Source organism: Rhinopithecus bieti, unplaced genomic scaffold (assembly GCF_001698545.2).
Source record: "Rhinopithecus bieti isolate Rb0 unplaced genomic scaffold, ASM169854v2 scaffold_1014, whole genome shotgun sequence".
NCBI lineage: Eukaryota > Metazoa > Chordata > Mammalia > Primates > Cercopithecidae > Rhinopithecus > Rhinopithecus bieti.
This window is the reverse complement of record NW_016803499.1, coordinates 3589098-3602683: the sequence shown is the minus strand read 5'-3', so window position 1 is coordinate 3602683 and position 13586 is coordinate 3589098. Positions and strand designations below refer to the sequence as shown.

The 13586-nt window shown below is 42.7% G+C and overlaps 1 protein-coding gene and 1 long non-coding RNA gene across 2 annotated transcripts in view; one reads left to right on the top strand and one right to left on the bottom strand.

The window, feature by feature from the left end:
• The window catches only part of LOC108538796 (uncharacterized), an 8827-nt gene extending 2492 nt beyond the window's left edge, over nt 1–6335 (top strand). Inside the window, exon 2 of the long non-coding RNA XR_001888195.1 lies at nt 6029–6335. This is a non-coding gene — a long non-coding RNA (uncharacterized LOC108538796). The remainder of the gene's footprint in view (nt 1–6028) is intronic.
• Nucleotides 1–13586, bottom strand: part of ANO1 (anoctamin 1) — a 205656-nt gene that overhangs the window by 127188 nt on the left and 64882 nt on the right.

The following is a 13586-nucleotide window of genomic DNA, read 5'->3' as shown; positions in this document are numbered from 1 at the left end:
AAAAAAAAAAAAAAAAAAAAAAAAAGAAAGGCAAAATTGCTCAGCTCAAATGCTCTTGTCGAAGGGCCACTGGTCTCCAGACCACTGTCAGGTGATTGGGATTGTTCTGATAAGATGACAGGCCTAGGCCTGAGGAGCTGGAATTCTCCCTGATCTTGCCCTTTTCTACCCCCATCCCTTTCTTTCCTCCCTCCCTGCCTTTATTCAACAAACACCAATTGATGCAGTAAAAATCATTGTTGGCCGGGTGCGGTGGCTCACGCCTGTAATCCCAGCCCTTTGGGAGGCCGAGGCAGACGGATCACGAGGTCAGGAGTTTGAGACCAGCCTAGCCAATATGGTGAAACCCCATCTCTACTAAAAAATACAAAAATTAGCCAGGCGTGCTGGCATGTGCCTGTAGTCCCAGCTACTCAGGAGGCTGAGGGAAGACAATCACTCAAACCTGGGAGGCGGAGGTTGCAGTGAGCCGAGATTGCGCCACTATACTCCAGCCCGGGTGACAGAGTGAGACTCTGTCTCAAGCAACAACAACAACAAGCAACATAATAGACACATCCTGGTCTATGGCAGTTTCCTGCCCCAGGGAAGTCCAATGTCTTGCCCAATATTTACAGGGTGCTCCTCTGGATAATCACTGCTTTACCCAAGGAGCTTTCAAATATCCACATTCTAGGACTTCCCACTCAGGGATTTTCAACAGTCCCTCGTGGGCCCAGAGGACAGGCAGGTTTGGGAACCTGCCCAGTCTCATGGAGGATAGACATGCACACAGGTGACCGTGATGCCAGAACCCCCTTGCTGTGACAGACATGGAGCCCATGGTAGTCCAGGAGAGGGGACCCTGGGCAAGGCTCCAGAGGAAAAGCAGCTCCTGAACAAGGTGCTCCAGTAGGCAACTGTTAACTTTATAGATGTCAAGAACATCTATAAAGTCCGGATTGAAAAACAGAGAAACTCAGCTGCTGTAAGTAGCTGCTAGAAGGAATTGGAAGACAACTAAGGCAGACAGGACTTGAGGGCTAAGAGAAGGGAGCTGCAGAGAAATACGCTCAACATTCTGGAGGAGGTGGGAGGGGGGAGAAAGAGAGAAAGAGAGAGAGAGAGAGAAAGAGAGAGAGAGAGAAAGGGGAGGCAAAAATTGGAGTTCAGGCACTCACAATCCCAACTCATCTGGACTGTTCTGCCCCAATGTTTCAGGGACAGCCCACACTACTCTGGCCAGGCCCTTTCTCATGGTCTGCTTTCTTTTCTCCCGTCTGCCTTCCACCTTATTCAGTATTTTGATGATCTTCCTCTTTGCAATCCTTCTTATCAATCTTCCCAGCAGGACACTATCCTGCTTCTTCAACATCTCTACTCAAAAGGGTACCGAGTATCCCTCTCTAAGGCACAGAAGTCTTCCCCTAGTGTTACCTAGCTCGTTATAATCCTCCATCAGCATACACATGCCCTTCTTGCAGACTGTGTTCAGTTAATCTCCCAGACCCCAATCTCTACCACCAGAAAACAACTCCTTTCGTTCTTAAGCGTTATTGGGTACTTCTGACTCTGGATACCAGGCTTTGCTATCCTAACCAAACCACTTTACAAGCTCACAAAGGGTAACTTAACTGATCCCATAGACCCTAAGTCTTTTCCCCATTCCTCCTTTTGCTCTCTCATAAAGGCCCTGGAGACAGCTCCCACACTAGCACTCCCCAACTCGTCCCATCCCTTTTCTTTACACACGGCTGAAATCCAAGGCTGTGCTGCTGGAGTCCTCACACAGGAGCCAGGCTCACAACCTGTTGCCTTTCTGTCAGAACAACTTGACCTCACAGTTCTAGGCTGGCCCTCATGTCTGCATGTGGTGGCAGCCGTCACTTTAATACTTCTAGAGGCCTTCAAAGTCACGGGCTGCGCTCCACTTACCCTTTACAGCTCTCACAACCTTCAAACATTAATATCCTCCTCACACCTTTCACATGTATCGTCTGCCCCTCGACTCCTCCAGCTCTATTCGCTCTTTGTTGAAACTCCAACAGTAACTATTACCCATGGGCCCGATTTCAGCCCAGTTTCTCACTTAGCACCCAACACAAGTCCTGAACCACATGCTTGTGTTTCCCTAATACACATAGCATCTTCCCCCTTTCCTCAGAGTTCTACTCTTCCAATTCCAAACCGAGACCACACTTGGTTTATCGATGGCAGTTCTAAACCCAATCAATTTTCACCAGGTAAATCTGGATATGCTGTCGTGTGCCACACCACTATTATCAAAGCTGCTGCACTTTCCCCCTCCACCACTTCCCAACAAGCAGAACTGATTGCTTTAACTCATGCACTCTCTTTCGCTGATGCACATTAACATTTATACTGACTTCAAATATGCTTTCCTCATCCTCCATAACCATGTGGTCATCTGGACCTAAAGAGGCTTCCTTACCACACAAGGCTCTTCCATGATCAATGCCGCCCTAATAAAGGCCCTCGTTAAGGCTGCTGTCCTGCCGGCCAAGGCTAGAGTCATTCATTATAAAGGACACCAGAAACCTACTGCTCTTATTGCAAAGGAAAATGCGTACGCTGACAGGACAGCCAAAAATAGAATAAAATAAAATAAAATAAAATAAAATATAAATAAAATAAAATAAAATAAAACAAAATAAAATAAAATAAAAATAAATAAATAAAATAAAAAAAATAAAAATAAAAGAGCCAATGGCCTCCCACACCGGTAAATATTTCACCAGCCCCCCACTCCAGAAGCCAGTATTTTTCTTTCTCCTTTATCACCCCTCCTACTCTTCTTTCTGAAACCTGCCTTATACCAGACTTTTCATTTCGGGCAAGTGGTCCTTCGATCATGGGAAATTCTTCTTCCCTGCCTCACAAGCTCCAATCCATTCTTTCCTCCCTTCATGATTCACCTCCACGTGGGATACAAGCTCTGGCTTGCCTCCTGCAGCCTCTCATCTCCTTCCCTCATGGAAATCCATCCTTAAGACCATCCCTCTCATATGCTCTGTCTGCCATGCCACCAGCCCCACGCTTTCTCAGCGTCTCCTCCTTTTCCTGCGCGTCAGGCTCGATGGAGTTTACTCCAACACAGATTGGCAGATTGACTTCACTCATATGGCCCGTGTCCGAATTTGAGTATCTGCTAGTTGGACTGACATCTTCACCAGGATGGGTCGAGGGCCTTTCCCACTAGCTCGAAAAGGCTACTGCAAGTCATCCCTTCCCTTCTAACAGATATAATTCCCTATTTGGCCTTTCCTACTTCTGTTCAATCTGACAATGGTACAGCTTTTTTTTTTTTTTTTTTTTTTTGAGACGGGAGTCTCACTCTGTCACCAGGCTGGAGTGACAGATGGTGCGTATCTGTGCGTCACTGCAAGCTCCCGCCTCCTGGGTTCACGCTGTTCTCCTGCCTCAGCCTCCTGAGAGAAGCTGGGCTATACGGCACTTGCCACCACCCCTGGCTAGTTTTTTGTATTTTTGGTACCGAGATGGGTTTTCACCCGCTCCCCAGGATGGTCTCGATCTCCTGACCTCGTTGATCTGCCTGCCTCGGCCTCGCTGAAGTGGCTGAGATTACAGGGCGTCAGCCACCATGCCTGGCCAACAACCAAGACGGCTTTTCATCGGTCAAATCACCCAAAGCCGTCTCTCAAGGCTCTTGGTATTCAGTGGAACCTTCATAGCCATTTACCATCCTCAATCTTCAGGAAGGTAGAATGGACTAATGGTCTTTTAAAATACACCACCTCACCAAGCTCAGCCTCCAACTTAAAAAGGACTGGGACAGTACTCTAGCCTCTTGCCCCTTCCAGAAATTAGAGGTTTGCCCTTGAAATGTAACAGGGTTACAGTCCATTTGAACTTTTATATGAACGCACTTTCTTGCTCAGCCCCAAACCTTGTTCCAGACCCCAGCCTCTGGGCAGCTTCTTCCAGTCCCTCCAGCAAGCTAGACAAAGAAATCGCCAGGCTGCTAATTTTCTCCACAACCTTTCCGTAGCCTCTCTAATAACTTATCTGCCTAGCATCGCAGACGTATCACCAAACTTTATCAATCCTCAGGCCCGGTTGGACTCCTTTAGCTGCGGTTGTCCTCCAAGACCACCGAGGCCTTGAACTTACTGCTGAAAAAGGAGGACTTTGTAATGTTTAAATGAGAGTGTTGTTTTCTACCTAAATCAATCTGGCCTAGTACTATGACCAACGTAAAAAAAATCAAGGATAGAGCCCAAAAATTCACCACCAAGTAAATATATTATGCTGAACCCCCTCGGGCAACTCTCTAACCTGGATGTCCTGGGTCCTCCAAGTTCTCAGTTCTTTTAATATCTGTTTTTCTGCTTCTCTTTATTTGTACCTTGCGTCTTCCGTTTAGTTTCTCAATTCATACCAAACCAAGGCGCCGAAGCTACACCAATCATTCTATACAAACAAAATGCTCCTTCTAACAACCCCACAATATCACCTCTCTACCCCAACAATCTTCTTCAATTTAATCTTTCCCACTCTATGGTTCCCACGCCACCCCTAATCCCATCGAAGCAGGCCCTGAGAAATACCGCCCATTCTCTCTCCATACCACCCCCAAAATTTTTTGTCGCCCCAACCTTCACCACTATTTTGTTTTTTTTTAATTATAGAAGGACAGGAATGTCAGGGCCTCTGAGCCCAACCTAAGCCATCACTCCCCTGTGACCTGGCACTGTGTACCATCCCGATGTTCCTGAAGCAACTGAAGACCCACAAAAGAAGTGAGAATAGACAGCTTCCTGCCTTCACTGTGACCCTCCCACCATGGTGAGTTGTTCCTGCCCCACCGCGTAACTGGTTGAATTGACCTTGATGGACATTCCTTCTCCTGGACAATGAGTATCAGAAGCTCCACAACGCACCTTGTAACCCCTGCCCCTGCCCGCAAGAGAAAACCCCCTTTAAACTGTAATTCTTCCACTAACTACCCAAATTCTATAAAAACTGCCCCACCCCATCTCCTTGCTGACTCCTCTTTCGGACTCAAGGTCTGCCATCGTCTGCACCCAGGTAGATTAAAAACTTTATTGCTCACACATCATACACACACACACACACCAACCATCATACACACACACACACAACACACACACACACATATAATTGGAGTTCAGGGTACTCTAAGGAGGTAGAGTCCTAGTAAACTCTCCAGGCTTTCTATCAAGAACCCAGAAAAAGACCTGCCTTCCATAAGTCCTTAAGTCTAATCTCAAATCATCTCCAACCCTGACAGAAACCAGCCGGTCTTTCTGCATTCTGCCTGCCAAAAAGACAAGAATCCTCTTGGAAGAAGAGAACATCATCTGGAGCCTCTGCACTGTCCACACGTGATATCCAAGATTCAATTAAAAATCACCACACATGCCAGGAAGCAGAGCTAAATAATCAAGAACCACAGAAACAAAACAAACTAAAACAAGCAAACACAAACCAAAGGACAATAGAAACAGACCAACAGCAGATCCAGATATTGGGGTAATTAGACACATCTGTTAATATGATGAATACAGTAAATGCAAAGATGGAGAATTTCACTTGAGAATGAGAATGTACAGATAGAATCCAATGGGAATTCCAAAGCCAAAAATGATAATTCAAAAGGTAAGTAGAGCTGCAGATTAGATAGAATATAAGAGATGAGCTAAACTGAAAGATGGTTAACAGAAAGCATTAAAATTGAAGCACAGGAGAAAAAAAAGATGTAAAACACAGAAAAGACCATGAAAGGCATCTACGTCTTATAAACATACCTAACCTATGTGCAGCTGGACTTCCGAAAAAACAGAAGGGAGAAAATGGGGCAGAAGCAATATTTGAGGTGTCTGACCAAGAATTTTCCAAAACTGATGAAAGACATCAGGCCATGTTTAGTTAAGAATATGATGTGCTCTATGAACCCCAAACAGGTTATAGTTGCATAATGTCAGTATTACTTTTTCCTTTTCTATCCATAGTTTTATTTATTTTTCTTACCTTGTTTTTTCCCTAGGATATCTAGCACAATGTTGAAAAGTATGGCCCAGACCCTATCAGAATAATCCCAGCCCATCATAGCAAAATTGGTGAAAACAAAAAAAAAGGGAAAAATGACAAAACAGCCAGAGAATAAAGACATCTACTTTCAAAAGATTAATAATAAGGTAAATGGCTGACTTTTCAACAGAAGCAATAGAAACCAAAGACAATAGAGTGACATATTGAAATTGCTGAAAGAAAATTACTGCCAATCTAGGGTTCTATATCTAGAGAAAATATCTTTCAAAAATGAAAATGAAATAAATATGTTTTTGGATGAACAAAAACTAAGAGAATTCATTGACAGCAGACCTGCACTAAAAGAAATACTAAAAGGAATTTTTAGACAGAGGGAAAATAATCCCATATGAAAGTCTGATAAGGTAGAAAAGAATAAAGAACATTGGAAAGGAAAATATATATGTGAGTAAAGCTAAATGAATATTGATTGTTTAAAATAGCAATAACAATGTCTTGTGGGGATTAAATATAAGTAACATTAATACATGACAAAAATAAACAAAAGGTGGGGTGGGGGGGAAGGTAAATGAAGTTAAAAGCATTTTTAAAACCTTAGGTTAAGGTTTTCACATTGTCCAAAGGTGGTGTAAATATTGTTTTAAGAAAGACTCTAAAAAGCCAGGAATGTCTGTGGCAATTTCCAGTGCAACCACTTGAAGAATAATAAAGACACACATAACTAACCAAATAATAGAGAGAAATGGCAATTTAAAAAAGAATTGATTAACCAAAAAGTAGGAGGTAAAAAAGTCCAAAAAACAAATGGTATAGCTATAAAACTTATAGTAATATAGTGGATGTAAACCCAGACATACATCAGTACTTATAGTAAACACAAATGGCCTAAATATTCCAATTAAATGACAAAGTTATCAGACTGATTTTTTTAAAACTTCAACTATATATTATATACAGAAGACACACTTTAATATAAAGAACCAGAATGATTAAAAGTCAAAGGATGGAAAAAATATCAATATACCATGCAAACACTTGAAAGAAACTTGCTGCAGCTATAGAAATATCAAATAAATATATTTCAAAATAAGAAATTTTACTAGAGATACAAAGGGATGCTTTATAGTCAACAGAAAGATATAACAATTTTAAATTATGTACATATCAAAATACATAAACCCAAAACTGACAGAACTAAAATAAGGAATAAACCATTAATTGTGATTACATATTTTAACTTAAAATTTAGTACAACTCTTTCAGGAAATCATAGAATTTCATACACACACACACAAAATTGACAAAAATTACCAAATATAGATATATTTTTAAGTGCACAAAAAATCATTTACCACAATAGCCCATGGTGAGCCATAAAGCCAGCCTCAACACAGTTCAAAGGACTGAAATCTTGTCCTCTGATAACAATAGAAACGAGTAAAGACCAATAACAAAAGGACAGCTATAAAAAAACTCAGTGTTTGGAAATTAAGTGATACCCTTCTAACTTATCTATAGAACAAGATTAAATCACAGTGAAAATTTAGAAACAGTTTGAACTGGATATCATGAAAATATGATATCCCATATCATATTATGGTATCATCATATGTAGCTAAATCTGTGTTTGAAAATACCTGTACAGCCCTAAATGCATTTGAGCCCAAAAAGAAGGCTGAAAATTAATGATCTAAATTTATGACTCAGGAAGCTAATAAGGACTGTATATTAAACCCAAAGTAGAAGGACACAAATAATAAAGAACAGAAACCAACAATTTAGAAATCAGATTTATAATGGAGAAATCAACAAAACTAAAATTGCTTATTTAAAAGACTAATAAAATTGATAAAACTCAATCAAGACTCAGGCCTGCCTCTCACAAGAGTGGAGACCACATGCCACATGTCTAAATAGTTAAGTTATAAATCAAGCTAGCAAACAATGGCATGAAATATTTTCTGTTTCTGCTTTGACAAATATACCTTCCTACAATAGAGAAGGCTAGGTTCAAATTTAGGAGTCTCAGACTCCTTGGAGATTTGTGCCAGCAGCTGAGGTGGTGGGGAGCTGGTACCTGCCACACACTTTCACTACCCTGGCACCATCCTGTGCTGTGAGGAGCCTGTACCTCCAAAGTCTGACCACAGCCCCACAACATCTGCCCCTTAGCTACCTGCTTGGCCTACACCATGTTCCCATGGCTTGTCTTTGAAAGGACAAAGCCAGTGAGGATTTGCAGGCTCTGGGAGCAGGCTGGGGGCCATTAGTTAGGGACATTTGGGGCCTGAATATCTAGGCATGGTCTCGGAAGGGGTGTGTGGGCCCTGGGTGTGCAGTTTCCTTAGCTCCATGAACTTTATACCTGCGGCGAGGGGTGCGGACCACAGGACGGTTGTGGTAGCTCAGGGTCCTGAGCAGGGGCCCCTCTTTCCTGGGCCTGAGGGCCATACTGGAGACAGAGTACAAAATAGAGAAGACAGACACAAATGATGGATAACAAGAACGAGAAAGCAGACATTACAACAGTTTCCACAGACAGGAAAAAGATAATGTGAGTACATTATTAATAATTATTCAAATACATTGGAAAATCTGGATGAAATGGACCATTTTCCAGAAAAGCACCACTTCCCAACACTTGCATTAGAAGAAGTAAGCAACCACAATGTCCTATATCTAGAAATCAGTTTGATTTCTAATTAAAATTCTTTTTGTAAAGAGAACTCTAGGTACATAGAGCTCCATTGGTAAAAATTTTCTAGACATTGCTGGAAGAAATAACACTAATCTTCCACAAACTTCCAGGAATAGGTAGAGAGACCATTTCCCAGTGAATTTGAACCTGAAAAAGATCTTACAATATGAGACAATATATCTTATAAATATACATATCTCTTATAAATCCTAAACAAAAATACCAGCAAACCAATTCCATTAACAATGTTAAAATATTATGACCAAACTGAACTTATTTCAGGGATGTAAAGTTGGTTTAATACTCAAAAATTAACAAAATAAAGGAGAAAAAAACCCCAAATGATCACCTTGATAGGTGCTCAAAAAGCATTTGGTAAAATTTAACACCTGTTTGTAAGAACGCTTAGCAAATTAAAGAGAAATGACCGAACCTACAACAAATAGCATGTTAAATAGTAAGCTATTGAAAGCTATACCCTGATGTTGGAGTTGAAACACAGATGCCTGCCACCTCCACTCCTATTCAACATTGCGTTGGATGTTCCAGGGACGTAATAAGGCAAGAAAAAGAAATAAAAAGTTATGGATTGGAAAGGAAAAAATGAAACTGACATTATCCCCAAAAGCATGATTTTGAAAGGAGAAAATTCAGATGAACTATTGGAATTAAAAAGTAAATTTGGCAAAGTCACTGAATACAAGATTAACACTCAAAAGTCAATTGTTCTTCTATATACTAGGAACAAACAAAATCCTAAAAACTCATGCCTTTTTAAACAACATTAAAAAAATGAAATGCGTAAGAACAAACAAAAAAGATGCATGCCCTCAACAAAGAAAAATCACCAAACATTACTAAGAGACATGAAAGAAAACCAGAATGAATGGCAGGATGGTCCATGTTCATGGATTGGAAGGTCTCAATAAGCATAACCATCAGTTCTCCCCAAACTGGGGCCAGGCATGGTGGCTCACGTCTGTAATCCCAGGACTTTGGGAGGCTGAGATGGGCAGATAATCTGAGGTCAGAAGTTCAAGACCAGCCTAGCCAACATGGTGAAACCCTCTCTCTACTAAAAATACAAAGAAATTGGCTGGGTGTGGTGGTGGGCATCTATAATCCCAGCTGCTTGGGAGGCTGAGGTAGGAGAATCACTTGAACCTGAGAGGTGGACGTTGCAGTGAGCCAAGATCGTGCCATTGCACTCCAGCCTGGGTGATAAGAACAAAAAAAAAAAAAAAAAAAAAAAAAAATTCTCCCCAAATTGATCTTGATCTGTAGATTCAATGTGATCCCAATCAAAATGTCAGAAGGCATGTGTGTATGTGCATGTGTGTGTAAGAGAGGTTGACAAGCTGATACTGAAATTTATACGGAAATGCCAAAGGCCAACAAGAGTGAAGACTCCCTCAAGGCAAAAGTGAGAGGACGTATACTACCTGATATTCATATTGACCAACAATAGTTATAACAGTGTAATATTCAAGGATACATGGATCAAAGTAGAGATTCTAGAAACTGACCTGCATATATTCCACAATTTGATTTACTACAAAGATGCTGCTGTAGTGCAGTGTGGGAAAGGACTGTGTTTTCAATGAGTAGTGTGTAATCAATAAGTGGTGTGGAATCAGTAAGTAGTATGGAATCAATAAGTGGTGTGGAGAGTCATAGGGAGAAAGCTGGACCTTGACCACCTACCTTATGTCATACACAAAGCCAATTCCAGATGCAAAAAGGCCAACCATAAAGCTTCCAGAATATACCACAGAAGGCTACCTTCATGACCTTAGGATGCACAAATATCTCTTAAACAGAACACAGAAATCAGTAACCACAAAGGAAAAGATTGATAAATCTTCAATAAAATTAGAAACCTGTGTTGATCAAAAGACAACATTAAGTAAGTGAAAAGGTAAGACACAGAGCGGGAGAATATATTCGAAATACATATAAATCTCAAAGGACTTGTCTCCAAAATAGGTAAGCCACTCTTACAAAGGAATAGAAAAAGACCAATAACCCAATTAAAAAAATTCTTGTATGAGCACTTCCTCAAAAGAGGCTCTTCAAATGATCCATATGCCTATGATACGGTGACCACCAGCATTAGTCCTCAAAAAGACACAACGTAAAACCACAATGAGATACCACAACACACACACCAGAATGGCTCAAAGCAAACCAAGACCAGACCCCAAGCCAAAACCTGACAATGTCAACAGGAAATCTGTGGTGTGTTTATACAACAGAATACTCTAGAGCGACGAGAATGAAGGACTTCTACACGGAACCACGTTGAAGAATCTAACATACGAGGTTAGAACAAAAGCTCGATTCCACTGAATTCAGCAACAGGCAAGTTGAATCCACAGTGATGGGTGGAGGGTAATGACTGGGGGTGGGTGGGCATCATGAAGGGGGCTTCAGGGGAGCTAGTAATGTTCTTTAGCTTGATCTGGGTGGTAATCATCGGATACATTCATGTTGTAAAAATTCTTCAAACTGTAAAATTATGATGTGTACACTTTTATGAACGTCAGCTGCAATAAAAACTGTTTGCTTTCAAATAAAAAAAAAGTGTATATGGCAATGGAAGGTTCTTGAAGCACAAATAAGCCTGGGTAAATGCTGACACTGGTGGTCAACCATGCATCACGTTGCTTTCTGTCCTCATGAGAATTTCCAAGCATGTCCTCTCCCTTAGTTTTCCTGTAACCCTGTTAATATCCCCATTTGACAGGTAAGGAAATTGAGGTCAGAGATGTGAGTGAACTTGTCCTAGGTCACACAGCTAGAGAATAGCAGAGTAGGATTTAAATCCAGGTCCTATCTTCAAATATCACGTGTTCTGCCTTTTAATTTAACTACTCCTGAGGGGAACTAGAACCACAAGCACTAAACATTTGTGAGGTGCCTACGGGGAGCACAATTCTCGATGTTATAGAAGTTAGGAGGAAAAGCTTGAGGACAGCACAGGAGAGAGAGTTGGGGCCCCCAACAGTGGTGCAGCAGTTACCTTGGGGGTGGTGGAGGTGGGCTCAAGGTCAACAGAGAAAGGAAAAGCACAGGGAGCGGGGAGTCAGAGAAGCCTCCAGGGAGGAGGAGCCATAGGGCTGGGCTTAGGAGCTGCCTGGGGAACGAGGAAGGGGGCTCCGAGTGAGAAGCAGCAGGAGCAACGGTGTGATGTGGTGCTAAGTAAGTGGGTCATGACCTGCACCTGCCCTGTGGGGCGGAGGACCTGGCCCTCCGATTCTGCAGCCTGTTCCCAGCACTTCTGTGTCAATAGTCAACGAAATTCAAACCTCACCTGTAACAGGTACTAAACAGCTGTGTTATCACAGCTGCCATGGATTTCAGGGTTTGGCTAGTTTTGTCATTATGTATCTTGCACCCCGAATAGGATGCAGGGGTTTCCAGGTGAAGGGACCATGCCAGGAGGAAAAGCTCCAGGCAACATTCAGGTGATTTTCCTAGAATGCAGTCTGTCATCTCCAGAGATGGAAGAATCATTCCTAAAACAGCCCAGGGAGCCACCTCTATTGCTTAAAACGCAGACAGTGGTTGGGCGTGATGGTTCATGCCTGTGATCCCAGCACGTCGGGAGGCTGAGCAGGTGGATCACCAGAGGTCAGGAGTTCGAGACCAGCCTGACCAACATGGTGAAACCCTGTCTCTACTACAAATACAAAAATTAGCTGGGCGTGGTGGCAGGCACCTGAAATCCCAGCTACTCAGGAGACTGAGGCAGGAGAATCGCTTGAACCCGGTAGGCAGAGATTGCACTGAGCTGAGATTGCGCCACTGTACTCCAGCTTGGGCGACAGAGTGAGACTCCATCTCAAAAAAACAAAAACAAAACAAAACAAACAAATAAACAAACAAAAAAAACACAGCATGTAGATTCATAGAAGATTAGGTAGCCATATTGCTTGCTCATTCATTCGAATATTCACTCACTTCCTGGAATAGTTATCCCCACCATTACCTTTTAGCATTTATCCTCCATCCCCAGTGCCCATAACAGCTCCCGGAACACAGGAGGTGCTCAGAGCATGACCCGCTGAATAAATGAACCAACTGCCACTTATTCCATGCCAGCCATGTGGCAGGCATTGCACTTCAGGCTGGTTGTTTGGGTCATCTTCAAGACAGGGACTATCATATCCCCACTTGACGGATGAGGAAACCAAGGCATAGAGAGGAGAAGTCACTTGTCCAAGATCACCTGACTGTGAACAGTCAGGCTTTGAAACCTGATCTGTCAACTGCAAAGCCAGAGCGGTTGCCATACCACCACGGGGGCTTCTGTTGTTTCCGGTGGGTGACTTGGGAGCATTGAGAAGCGCTGATGGTAGGAGCTGAGCTTCCTGCTCCCACTTCATGTCGGGTCATGGTTTATGCTGCTGAGGTGGGCTTTTGGCATCTTTATGCGTCTTAGATTTCCACCTCCGAGATGTCACAGCCAGCTCCTCCCATAAGCCACCAGAAAGCAATCAGGGGCCAGCATCAGTGGCAATTGCTGTGAAAAAACAGTTGTGGTTCAGGAAGAAAACACATCCTGCTTGTCCGGGAAGCATATGCCCAGTTGTTCACGGGACACACACACAGACCCAAAGAAACCAGGTGTGGCCCTCGACATTCAAGAAGAACCTGTTTCCACTGGTAAACACACTGCCCAGGATCCTGTCTGTCCACTTTCTGCTGAGGCAGTGAGGCCCCCCCAAGGGGTATAATTTCCTGAGGAGCAGAAACCACTCACCGATGTGGAGAGGTCTCCAGCACGCACAAAACAGCACCTAGTGGCCAGAAAAGGTAACTGTGCCTCAGTAACCACGGTTGGGGGGTGGTC